Here is a 12153-nt window from a genome sequence, read left to right on the forward strand (position 1 = left end):
ATGTCTGTGCAGAGTTTGACAGTAACAGACTGTTTTCATGCTTATCTGCTTGAAGGGGAAAGTTTCTTTGTTCCTTTGTTGACTTGAAAACTGTTTGAGATGTGTTTGAACGAGCAGGAAATTGTGACATCACAACTAGCCAGTCATGGTTCTTCTGCAGCTTACCCAAGTGTGATGTGGAGACCTGAAGCATCCACTTCACAAACACTGAGAACGGACTTTCAGTGAACTGGGACACATCTTTTCTCCAGGTTTTGAAATGAACAATATTTACATATCCATAGATTTTAAATTTTGATAAAGGAGAAGCAGATGTGTGCTTTTAAGATTTTTTTACAAGGTAATTTAACTTTTTCAAAAACAACCTTTCTTTTTATTTTTGAGATTTTTTTCCCCCGTGCCTAACTGATAGCTAGAGAGACAGCCTGGGTTGGACTCAAACCCAGGCTGGTGCCAGGCCATTGTTCCAACGGCCCAAGATTCTGAAGCCTCATTAGTCTGAAAAATGTCCCGTTGGACTGAAATCTTTTTTCTCCATCAGCCTGTTGCCCAAAAAACAAACGGCCATTGCTCCAAAGTCATGTTTCTCTAAAAACTATTGCTGTACTTAGCTCAGAATTATGCCAGTCCAGTCAGATTTGGCAGTTTAGTATCGACTACTTGTCCTTCTTTCCATGTAGAGTGTGAGCGTTTGAACAGAGTTGGGCAGGATCTTCGCGTAAACAAACTAACTGCGCTGTCAACAGGACAGAAAAGTGCTTTGGCGACACGATATATCAAACAAAAACCACAGATTGTATCATATTAAGCTGCCGTGCGCTGTACTGTAAATTCACCACCAGACAAAGCTTCTCCTCTTCGAGGCAGCTGCCTCTGTGTCCTCAGCAGCCTGTAGCCAAAGAGCACTGTGAAAGAGAGGAGCGCTCACTCTGCAGCTAAATCTGGGGAGCAAAACGTCCGTGTACACTAACGGACATAAACAAAAACAAACCACTTGAAGGAGAGGTCTCCAACTGATGATTTGACTCTCCAGCATTCAGGGATTGATCAATCACTGGTGTTTTTATTGACCCTTCACGGCGTTTGAGTTACCGAATGTGGGTTTTTTAGCCAAAACATGATCTTTTCCAAGCCTTAACCAAATGTTTTTTTGTGCCTAAACCTAACCACATTCACCACATTGTTCTTGACGAATGTAATGAATCGATGGTTTACAGACATGTACGATGCGAACATATTTCCTGGCGACTGGGTTGTCCAACTAACTGCAGGGAGTTTGCATTTTCGGAGAAATGGGCTGTCGAACCAATGGGATGTTTTTCAGACTAACAGTGCTTCTTAATTTTTGGCTGTCAGGCCGCCACAGTATAAGACTCAGCCTTACACCTTGTTTCCACACAGTGTTGTGTCTGTTTTTTGGTATACAGAGTACACCCCTTGTGTTTAATGCAAGGAAATAGATCTCTTTATGGACAGATAAAAATAGCACTGCAGAAATGGCAGAAAAGTTAGTTTCCAGTGTATTTTCACGTCCAATTTTGTAGCCATAACATCAGCACGGAGCAAAACAGAAACATAAACAGGACCATTAATGAATGGCGACAAATAATAGAGGAGGTTGGCCTGTCAGGTGTGTAGCCAGCTATTTTTAAATATTTTGTAAAAAGACGTATGAACCACTATGCATCTTTATGTTACATAGCTAGCATGCTACCAACATTAGCTAGCTAAACATGCCATCGAACTTTACACTTAGAAAAAATGTATAAATAGAGCTGTGTTACATTCATGACTCTGTCGGCTAATTGATTTTATGCTAACTTCCTGTTGTGCAAGGTATATGATCCATTTGAAATCTGCTGCAAAAGTTTTTTAAACGAACTCGAGGCATTTTCCAGAAAGAAAAAAATGGCTGGAGGAGTTTTGCAAACACTAGAGATCACTGAGGTACAATGAACAGACTCCCAGTTGACTCGCATACATACACAGAGGTGTGTGGAAATGAGGCGTTAATGGTACACGCTCTACCCAGTGAGCTATCGAAAAGGACTTTTCATTTAAAAAAGGGTTATGTATGTGTCTAGAGCTCATCCACCATATTTTCTTGGTATTTAAATTAAATTTCCCGTCTGCTGAACTTCCATTTAAATCTAAAGGGCCCCCACTGAGCACACTCTGATTCTCCAAGAACATTTAGCGGTGTCATCACACGTTTAATCTTTTGTGAAACAGTTAACAAGCTGATCTCCGAGGCGTGTTGGACGCAGGAAGCCCATTTAGCGGTGTCATCTCTGGTCTGCCGCTCCGTCTGCACCAACATTGTCTTTGGACGGGGACTAAGGCGGGCTGGGGCCTCGGCACGCTCAGCCAGACTACTACTGCCACTGCCACTGCCATGGCTTCATTTCAAAGGTACACTGGGAAACCAGAGAGATGGAGACAGGAACAGAGACAGGGAGACCCAGGGAAGCTGTTTTACATTATTCCAAGACATAATAGAGCCAATCTCCGTGTGTGCACACTCACGTACACACGCTGAAACAGAAAGGGAGAAGAGAAGAGAAGGCAAGCTGCACCATCCCATGTGTTTTTTTAAGGTTCAGATTGGGAACATTCTCGGGATTTCCCTGAATATAGATTGCGTGGAAAAAGCTCCCGCTGGTTTCAGGTTCACATTCACAGCGTTCTCAGCCATGGCTAGCAATTATAGTAATGAACTCCGGAGGAGCAACGGGACCCAGACACCCGGAGAAATTAGCATAATGTCCTGCATGCACGGGAGAGACAGCAGAGCCCAGGCAGACTCATTTAAGAGGGACTGGTATGGAGTTTTTGTCCCTGTTGAAGTTGGTGGTTGAACATGATGCCAGCGATGATGTGCCCTTGATTTTTATTCCAGGTCGTAAGCAGTCCTGCAGCAGCAGCAGCAGACCGCACACCCTTCCTTATGTTATGCAATCACCAGAGAGGAATACAAACAGGAGTTTATGAGGAGATAAAACCACTCCAATCAGATGACTGCACACACACACACACAGCTGACGGCCCATACAAACTGTTTACTTGACCCCTACAAAGGTTTCTGAGGAGCAGCTCAGGCGGGAAGTGATCCTCAAGGGTCCCATACCACTCACAGAGCTGTATATCTCTGTCTATGTTTCCGTCTCCACTAACAGGGCTGTGTGTGTGTGTGTGTGTGCGCATGTGTGTGTGTGTTTTCTGCAGGAGTCCATGCATCTTGATTTCTCATTTAGTCCCGAGATAAACTCAGGGGCAGGCCTCGACTGTTGAATCAGTGTGAAGCTCTGACCTCCCTGAACCTTTCTAATCTGATGTCATCTGATCTTAACCAATGGCGACGGGCCATCTCGATGTCTCAGAGGAAGACCATCTTGAGCTCGGCCCATGCCCACCATAAAACACCCAAAACTGATCTTAATGTGATCTGATCGTAATTGAGCAACCCCTCCCGCCCCCCCACACACTCACTCCAGGAGGATTTCAAACTGAGTCAACAATAACTGTGTACTTTGGCGCACTCTAGTGGCTTTTTTTTATTTAACCTTAGGGACCTGGGTGAGGGGCCCACCCATATGGTGTTCCATACAGCCAGAGGAAGTTCTGGATGTGGCCAAACTTATGTTAGCGGTGCTCCTACTAAAGTTCCAACACCCCACGGTTTGTCTCTGTGGAGCCTGTACAAGAGGTTTTGTTCCTCCCCCTCACATACTTCTCCACCAAATTAGCTCTGGTTCTTGAACTGGTTTCATTCAGGACTCTTGGAGCCTTGGTACAAGGGTTGAGTTGAATACTCCGATGAAGCGAGTATTCGGCGCAGATAATGAACTTTTTTTTGAGTATCATGTGTCATTATCTGAACTACTGATAAAGGAAAATCCTATTACTTTTGTGATATAAAATCATCTGAAGCTCTATTCTGAGGCTGTTCTGTAAATACTTTAATCATAGTTAATAAATACTGCAAATTCTGATTAATCCATGTATATTTCAGGCTTAAAATAACAACTTCTGATTAGGCCCAGCCCACTTTCAATTTAAACCCCACCCACAAACCTTGCCCATTCCAAGTACAGATACAGATAATTAAAGGCACTATGTGTAACAATTTCAGTTGTTCTTTGAGACAAACAAATTTTGCAGTCAAAAGTGTGTCCTAGCACATGTGTATTTACCTCCATCAGCGTGTCTAAGTATGTCCTTAAGCTCCGAAATTCTCATTTACATACATTGCAACCGGTGTCTCATCATGTACGTGTACCATCTTGAAAATACAGGTACCTACAGGGACATGCTTGAGAAATATGAAATCACCTTTCGCGTTTTCACTTGTTGGTTTCTCGTTTCTGTCTGCAGCTCACAGCTAACAGCGACAAGTGGCTCAACCTTGCACACCTTATCCCTCTCCCCACATCACTGTGCCGCTGTTAGCCGTTAGCCGCTAACAGCAGTGCAGTGATGCGGGGAGAGGGATGAGGTGTAGCTGGGAAACGGCTAACAGCTAACAGCGACAAGTGGCTCAACCTCAAACACCTCATCCCTCTCCTCGCATCACTGCACCGCTATTAGCTGTTAGCCGTTTCCCAGCTAACAGTGGTGCTGGCCTGGCATTACCTTTCTCCTTCAGCAGCTCTCTCCACCTGGGAAAGGCTTCCCCAATGTTGACCCTCGTTTTTTTTAATTCGCCGGTCACGTTGCCTTTTTGATTCCCTTTTGTGCTTTCTTGGCGACAAGGATTCCGTCTCCCGTGATGCTGCATATGCATGATCCTGCATTATGCTCGAAGAGTCGGACTTTGTTATGCTGCATTTGTTTGCCCCACTTGGACTTTAGCTGCCTTAACTTTCAGCCTTGTCCTGCCATGTTTCCCCCTGACGCCACCGCCGCCATTAAATTACAATGGCAATCGGCCGCGTATCATGCTGTCATTACAGGAAACCTTTTGTCACTGGTTTCTGACGCCGCAACTTACTGCCCAAGCACCGAATTTCAATGACTTCGAAGTGCTCCCTCAGAAAACTGAAACTATGTTGAATGTGATCCATACAAAACAAAAAAAGCTCATCCTCCAGACCTCTGAATGTTGCTAACGTTACGTGGTGAGCTAATGAAAGCGTTCAAGAGTCCAGTGGACTGTAACTATTTTATGTGCGGTTGGGTCCACAACTGAAATGAGCGGGTGAATAAATGTGCCTCAGTATAACTGTCATTTATATTTCATCTCTTTACATGAATGAACCACTGTCACGCTAACTAGCTAACGTTACTAGCCAACATTAGCTAACTTTAGCTACTGTTTTCTTTCTACCCGGTTGACTGTTCCCAGAGGTCTGGTGAAACGCCGTAAAACTCAGGGATGCATGATAATATCAGCATGTCATCAGTATCTGCTGATATTGTCTTTAAAATGAAATATTGGAATCGGCCAACATGCTTTTTTCTATACTGCACAATGAATGAATATCACATACACTAAAAAGTATTGTATTTCATGTCTTCATCGGCTGGTGGGCCGTCACAATAAGAGTATGCATTTATAATGTTAATTCCACTACAGAAGAGGGTTGATGATCACTAAAATTAAGTGGGGGAAAAGGGGATATATCGATATCGGTATGTATCGGATATCGGCAAAAAAAATCCAATATGGTGCATCCCTAGTAAAAATCTGGCTCGTGGCTTGTTGTAAATGCAAATTATAATTATGTCCAACTTGAGGAATGTTTAATGAAACGCTTTAACGTTAACGTCTGACATTAGCTGCTCCAGACTGAAGATGGAAGTTTTCAATCGACATCTGATGCTGTCTCACTGACTTTTTATTTCTGCTTTCTTTTGTTTGTTTGTTTGATTGTTTTGTTTTTTACTTCTCCAAATTTGATCAATTGGAGCAGCCGTACACAGCGCAGATCCTAAGTGTTTGTGCAGTGTTGGTCGTCTCTGCCTCCAGTTGCCTGCCCTCCATCTGGACAGTGCACTGATGTATGACAGCATATGCAAAGAAGCGACCTGTGGAATATGACATGCCCACTGATATCGCTGTTAGCACTTCAGATCAAGGAAACCTATTTTTGTTACTTTTGGTTCCAGCTGAGAAGCAACTTTTTAACATTTTAAACCAATTTATTTTTGGTCAAAATGCTTTAAACTTTTCAAAATTAGGTGCCAGAACCAAAACGGAACCAGTTCCATGTTGTTGGAAAAGTGAGTAACAGAGAGGGAGGGATGTAAACGACGACTTGTCTTCTGACCTGTAATAAAAGAAATGATCAATTGGCAGGCGGGCTGCATCCGGGCAGCTGCCCAGAACCTCACAGACATGGTAGGTTGTAAGTTGGCGTGACATCCAGCACCAGAATCCATTCATCACTAGATTAAAGCATGCCTGTGTCTTTTGCCTGCTCTGGAAACATTTGATTCCATGAAACCATTTGCTGCAAAGTGAAACGCAGAGAAAAGTGCACTTATGAAACATAAAAAGCCTACATTTAATGAGTTCTGCCAGTTCAGATTATGCAATCTGATACACGGCCACACCGCCTGAAAAAAAAAAAGGAATTACTGTGAAAATGCGAGTGTCAGGACCATGGACAGCGACCAAACACACAAACAAAAGACCTCTTTGTCCAAGGGCTCCGCTTCATGTCAGTGTTTCAAATTATACACCATCTCAACTGTCAAAAAATGGCAAACTATTGCAGCACGACTGAGTGTACAGAACATAAGACAGGATAAACCTCCGCTCGGTGCCAAATATTCATGCAAAACAGGCCTTTTCCATAGGTTTTAGCCAGGCAATAAAATTTCAAAAATTTGGGCAGGGGCCCCATCTTCGCCTGAAACTCAAGCATGAAGGAGCCGTATGTGTTCTTCCTGTCAGATGAAGGGCTGTTAAATTTTTATCAGGCGAGTGTTAATTGAGAACTAATGGACTGGTAATTCGGAGCAGTGAGATCCAGTTCGCTGCTGAATGACATACAACCCTGGTGACATTTAGATCATGTTGGGGCTTTTTGGAAAATCCACCACACGACCGTAGCCGCGTGGGGATGCCAGGCGAAGAGGGGGATGAAGGATGCCCGCCATCGTGTCTGGTTCTGCTTTAGACATTCATCCTCTCAGTCTCCAAGGATCATAACTCGTGTTAGAGGCAGGTTTTATGGTTTATGACTGGAAAATAAAATGCTGCGTGTTTCCTGCAGGCGAAGCGATGATTTACAACTATGAATGATAAAGTGAGCGCCCGGCTGACAGTGCGGATGTGTGAGGGCTGCCGAGGATCCAGACATGTCCGACATGTGGATGTGAGTGTGGTCGTATAGCGAGTGTGGCCACCACAGTGCGGTTATATACATTGGAACACAGCAAAGAGGGGAAAGTTCTGGCTCACTAGTAGGTATCAATACCTGACATCATCATCTCACATAATTAGCACAGTGTCCACATCCTTCTCCAGTGACCATGGATTATTTCATGTGGTCCACAACTGGAACTGAAACCCTAACCAGTAAATCTAACCAAGAGCATAAATACCCTCGGGCTCTGCAGTCTGCAGACATGGTTACTCATTTCTACGACTCCTCTCCAAAAAGCCAATCAGAGATGTTTATTGTTATCTTCTGCCTAAATTTGGGCCTGATTATTTAAATACACAGAAAAATGTCTTGATCACCTGGCTCCGAGCTCAAACAGTCCCCGCTTCAGGCCAGGACAGGCCTGTCCCGGCCTCCACACGGCTCTACCACTGATCTAAGACAGGGGCCGCCGGGTGCCAAGAACTCTCTCTGGTGAGGTCGTCAGTCTTACGCCGAAACCGCAGGCGCGCGCCAGGCAGATCAATAATCCCCATCAAGCTTCACCACAAGTCACTCAAACCTCCGAGGGCAGGCGAGCAGGGGAGGGTTGGGGGACCTGCTGAGAATATGATACTCTCTTAGATGCTCTCTGTCTCCGAGTGGAAGAGACGAGGACTCGTCTTCCGCAGCTCTGTCTGCTCTTTTAAACATGATCTCCTGTTATGACATGGTTCCTGTCCATGTCGGCCATGCTCCTGATTAGACACTTCCTTCTCGGGCCTGCAGGACCTCAGCCGTCACCTCCTCAGTACGTGGATGTTGATGTCACATGTCAGTCATTACCCAACATCAGGAATGGCAGCAGTTGGTAATTGGAGGGCGTCTTTCAGTGGCAAAAGAGAATCTCTGCTCAAATGATCTGTGCTTCCTATTTATTACAGACCTCTCAACTCTGCACGATTCTCCTAAAACTCATCAGACATAATCCGTCTCAATCACTGCTTACGATCCACTTGAAACATGTGGCGGTGTATTTATCTGCAGAGTTCCTGCTCTCTGCCTGTATCCTCTTATTTTCTTTTAATGTGTCTGTGTTCGCGAATTTTCTGGGCACAACATGCAGGTGAGGTCAGGACAGGCCTGTAAAAATAATGTACGTCATCCGTTGGTTTGTGGATTTTGAAGCATCGGATTTGGCAATTCGGCTGGAGCTGTGGAGGCGTGAGGGGTGGATCTGACTGTAGACACATCTTGCAGTCAGCTTGTCATTCAAAGTGCACTTCATTACGCATAACTTTAAGTCTTAATAAAATTGAAATGGGTGAGTTATATATAAAAAGTCAGCCTCAAGTGGTCATTAGAGGAACTGCAGTTTTTGGCACTTATTTTGCGTTGGCTTCATTTGTCAGCCTGGAGGTTTCCCCTTGGTCGGGACATTTTACAAAAGAAGCTACAAAGGTTGAGGACATAGAGACAAAAAGAAACTCTTCTTCATTCTTGCATAGTATACCTTTAACATTGCATTCAGGTATACCTGGAAATGTCCTTTCTTGTTTGTATGACACAAGAAAAATATAAATGCCTTCATTTTTAATGAAAATATTAAGTAACAGAGAGTTACATCTAAAAAGAGAATCATAGATAATTGAAAAATGATTTAATTTTATTCACTTTATTTCCGGCTGCACAAAGTGTCAAAGGAAGAAGTAAAAGACAGAAGGAAGTTCTTTCCAGGTTTTGATCACACTGGTTTAAATTAGATATTGTGTCTATTTGGTAAAAGTAAATTCACAAGTGTGTGCACATTGTAATATAGTTGAAAATGCTGCACATGTAGTAATGCACTGCGTCAAATATAATGAAGAAAGGGTAAGTTCGGTTCAAAGGGTTGGAGGGGCTGGACAAGAATGGGATTTTGAAGATATACTAGGGTGTAGGTTTAGTTTCAACATTTGTGGGAGCTGCATTCTGGTGATTTTTTGTGCCTTTTGAGCATCAGCTTATGGTGTAAATGTCTTTAATATGTCAAAATAAAAGTCCTCCTAAAATGTTGCACTGCACCTCCACAGCTCCGGCCAAAATACAGAATTCAAGGCTTCATTACCACAAACCAATGGATGACGTACGTTATTTTCACAGGCCTGTCCTGACCTCACCTGCAGGCTGTGCCCAGAAAAGTCCAGAACACAGCAACAAAAGGAAAGCTACATCTGTGTGTGCTTTGAACAAATGGAGATAAAGTGTGGGGAAACTCAGAGAGGGGAATAGATTTTTTGGTAAACACGCAACTTTACGATACGCGGCACAGTGGTGCAGTGGTTAGCATTGCTGCCTCACAGTAAGAGGGCTTGTGGTTTGCGGTGCCCCCCCATGCAGGGCCCTCTGCTGGTACTCCAGCTTCCTCCCACAGTCCAAAGACATGCAGGTTAACTGGTGACTCTAAATTGTCCGTAGGTGTGAATGTGAGTGTGAATGGTTGTCTGTCTCTATGTGTCAGCCCTGTGATAGTCTGGACAGCTGGGACAGGCTCCAGCCCTCCTGTGACTCCTAACAGGATAAGCGGTTACAGAAAATGAATGAATGAGTAATTTAGACTAGATCCTGTTCTACGTACTCCCATACAGTAGGTGGCGGTGTGCACCTAAAAGTTAGTGTTGCAATCTGCCATAAAAATGCACAGAAGAAGTAGAAGATGATCTTTGTTTTGATCATAAAAAAGAGGTGCAATGTGAAAAACACATTTAAAATACTTATTTTTTTGTGCATCACACAGAATAGTTTTTATTAGATGATCAGAAGAGACTTTTAGGATTGTGGAAATACCTTCAGTACAGAGGTGAGTGTTGTTAAACAACCTTCAGAGAGGTGGTAATCTTTTGTGTCTCTTTGTGTTTCCTTATGGTTGTTTTACCAAACTAAAGTTATTTTGTGTCCCTTTGAAGTCGTTTTCTGTCTCTTTGAGGACATTTTGTCTCTTCTTTAGGTTATTTTGTGTCTCTTTAAAGTAATTTTGTGTCTCTTTGTAGTCATTTAGCATCTCTGTGGTTGTATTGCCCCTTTTTGGATTGATTTTGTATCTCTTTGCAGTTTCTTTGCATCTCTTTGTGGTTGTTTTGTGTCTCTTTGAAGTAATTTTGTGTTCATTTGTAGTCGTTTATCATCTCTTTGTGGTTGTTTTGTCACTTTTGTAGTCATTTTGTGTCCTTTGAAGTTGTTTTTTGTCTCTCTGAAGTAATTTTGTGTCCCTTCTGTGGTCTTTTAGCATCTCTTTGAGGTCATCTTGCCCCTTTTTGAAGTAATTTTGTGTCTCTTTGCAGTTCCAATGCATCTCTTTGTAGTCTTGCTTTTTTTTTTGAACATTTATTAGAACAAGTTCCTTGACAGAGTCTCACACATTATGACAAGTATCAATACTCATCTTTGTAGTCTTTCTGTGTCTCTTTGTGGTTGTTTTGCCCTTTTTGTAGTTATTTTGTGTCTCTTTGTATTCATTTAGCATCTGTTTGTGGTTGTTTTGCCCTTTTTGGAGTAATTTTGTGTCTCTTTGTAGTCATTTAGCATCTCTGTGCTTGTATTGCCCCTTTTTGGATTGATTTTGTATCTCTTTGCAGTTTCTTTGCATCTCTTTGTGGTTGTTTTGTGTCCTTTTAAGTCATTTATGTCTCTTTGATGTAATTTTGTGTTCATTTGTAGTCATTTAGCATCTCTGTGGTTGTATTGCCCCTTTTCGAAGTAATTTTGTGTCTCTTTGCAGCTCCTTTGCATCTCTTTGTAGTCTTTCTGTGTCTCTTTGTGGTTGTTTTGCCCTTTTTGTAGTTATTTTGTGTCTCTTTAAAGTAATTTTGTGTCTCTTTGTAGTCATTTAGCATCTCTGTGGTTGTATTGCCCCTTTTTGGATTGATTTTGTATCACTTTGCAGTTTCTTTGCATCTCTATGGTTGTTTTGTGTCCTTTTAAGTCATTTATGTCTTTTGAAGTAATTTCGTGTCCCTTTTTGTGGTCTTTAAGCATCTCTTTGAGGTCATCTTGCCCCTTTTTGAAGTAATTTTGTGTCTCTTTGCAGTGCCTTTGCATCTCTCTGTGGTCTTTTTGTGTGTCTTTGTGGTTGTTTTGCCCTTTTTGTAGTTATTTTGTGTCTCTTTAAAGTAATTTTGTGTCTCTCTGTATTCATTTAGCATCTGTTTGTGGTTGTTTTGCCCCTTTTTGGAGTAATTTTGTGTCTCTTTGCAGTTCATTTGCATCTCTCTGTGGTCTTTTTGTGTCTCTTTGCGGTCATTTTGCATCTTTTTGTGGCTTTGTGCCTCTGTGGTTGTTTTGTGTCTCTTTAAAGTAATTTTGTGTGCAGTTCCTTTTCATCTCTTTCTGTGTCTCTTTCTGGTCATTTTGAGTCTCCTCCTGGTCCATACATGTTAATTTGAGTGACATTTTGCAGGTGATGACTGGGGGGCCCCTGACTCTTTGGGCCCCTGGGTGTGTACCCAGTAGGCCCATTTAGTAATCCAACCATGTACACGAGAGGCACACACCAGGGTTATGTCTGGTCTTTGTATGATCATACTGACAAATCTGAGGTGCAGAACAGGATACAGTCTGAGATTACACAACACATGAAGCCCGTTCTGCTGCTCCTGCAGTTAACGCACATGAATAACACACGGCTTCTACTAAAATAGCGGGACAGTATGAGGTAAAACCAAACTCCACCTCAGGCTGAAACATATGTGTCTGTCTCGTGGGTACAATATCCACGGTAAGCAGCAGCTCGAGGAGCACTGAGGTCTATATGTGTGCAGTATTTCTTAAACTATGGGTCTGGCCCTTAATTGGATCACAGGTCTGT

The sequence above is a fragment of the Epinephelus fuscoguttatus genome, linkage group LG11 (genome assembly GCF_011397635.1).
Source record: "Epinephelus fuscoguttatus linkage group LG11, E.fuscoguttatus.final_Chr_v1".
Classification (NCBI taxonomy): Eukaryota; Metazoa; Chordata; class Actinopteri; order Perciformes; family Serranidae; genus Epinephelus; species Epinephelus fuscoguttatus.